This window comes from Manis pentadactyla, chromosome 14, assembly GCF_030020395.1.
Source record: "Manis pentadactyla isolate mManPen7 chromosome 14, mManPen7.hap1, whole genome shotgun sequence".
NCBI classification, from domain to species: Eukaryota; Metazoa; Chordata; class Mammalia; order Pholidota; family Manidae; genus Manis; species Manis pentadactyla.
Genome location: NC_080032.1, coordinates 84,091,462 through 84,093,382, shown reverse-complemented (window position 1 = coordinate 84,093,382; position 1,921 = coordinate 84,091,462).

The window sequence follows — 1,921 nt, the reverse complement described above, 5'->3', positions numbered from 1 at the left end:
CAGATATTTACATATACATATTTTATACATATGTATTTTTCACATATCTATGTTTGTATAGCAATAACTGAAGTCTGATCTGAAAACTATAATCATACTTGCAATTTTCATACCTTCAAAAGCATATGCCAATTCAAAAGTATTTTTGGAGGACCCGTCAAACTTTAAAAAATTTTGTTCAGAAAGGAGAGTTTATGCTCAGGGTCCAGTTTGCCACCATGAAAGCTCAGAAAGAGTTATTATGGTTATTTTGCTTTATTTATTATGATAAAGACAATTGTATCAATTGAGGTGATCACTACAACTTCCAAACTCATTTTAGGCTAAATATGGAAATTCTAAACTAAAGCTATTTTGATGTGAGATAAATCTATAACAAATTGGAAAATGTCCATTGATTCATTATTTTACAAGCAGTTATTCAGAGTCCATTATCTGTTGTATACCATTTCAGACACTGGAGTACAAAAATCAATACAATATAAAATTCTTGCCTTTAAGGAGCTCACATTTTAGTGAGTGGTGGTAGTTTTTTTCTCCTTTGCAGGTATTTATTTAACATGTAGTTTCCATAAACAGCTACAGAAATAGTATGTTACAGAAGCTAAAGAAGAAAGAAGCATTGGGTGAAGACTTCAGAAATGGGTTTGTCTTGTAGGTACTGGGAATTGGCTGTTGAATTAAATTAGCATTTCAGAAGTATCTATTTAAATCCATATTGTTGACACTACAGTGAAAGCAGTGAATCTTGTCAGCATATGATTAAGTTTTATGGTTGATGTGCACAGTTTTGTACCTTGGGAACATTATCAAGTTTCTGGGAAAAACGTCCTTCCTCCCTCCCCACCCTTCCTCTATCATTAAATCAGGGGCTGAGTCTATTGCTGTTAGGTGTGTTCTCCGAATAAAGGTGTATCGCAATCATTCTTTTTTTCATTTTTCACTGACAATCTGAGAAGAGTTACTTCAGTTTTGTTTTGTGGGTTTTTTTTTTTTTTCCTCCTGGGGCAGGAAACGTTTAGATTGTTGGTTTGTTATGTATTCCATAAGGGAAAGCCTGCACTTTACTGGCTACTCTTTTAATTCCCCAGATAACCAGTTAGTGGTATTATTTTTGGGTGAGTGGAACATTCTTTACCAGCAGCTAGAGGAGGTATGCACGTCCCTAGATTACTGGCTTTCCACTGACTAGTCTTTTAGGAAAGCAACACGGTTCCCACGGAAATTAACAACCACTCAGGTCGAACGGGCTTGAAATCTTCAGGCCAAAGTGGAGGAAAAAAATTGGATTGGTATGGTTTGGGTTACTTTGAAGAGGGAGGGCGGGAGTTAGCGAATGAATAGAGCGTCAAAATGGGACTTTATTAAACGACCCATTAAAACGAAACCTCTGTTGGCCCCAGAGGATTGGGAAAAAAAAAAAAGCTTCAAAAACCTAAATTCAAACAAAATTTAGGAGACGTGGGAGACGCATAAATTTAGTCTGGATGCTTCCAAGACCACCTTTCGTGTCACCTCAGGCTGGAGACTGGGTACAGGTGTGAGAATTTTGCACAAACAGCTTTCAAAACTATTTTTCAACGCAAAACGGTGCACCCCAAGAACTTGAGGGTAGAAAAGCAAGTCTCGCAGCGCCGCGTTCTCCTGGGTTGGTATCCTTTCCGCCTTTCCCGTCGCGTCACGCCCCCTTCGCCACCGCCCGCAGCCAGGGGGCGTTTGTTTACGTGACGTCAGCCGTAGTAAGCAGTCCCCGCCCCCGTTTCCCTCTGGCAGCCGCGTTTCCCGCGCCGCGCGCTTCTCCCCTTAAAAGGACAATAGCGGCCCCGGGGGCGCGCGCGGTCGCCGGGCCTTCTCCCCTCCCAGCCCTGGACGGGCGCGCGCCCGTATGCAAATAAGCTCGATTCAGGAGAATTTTGTACGG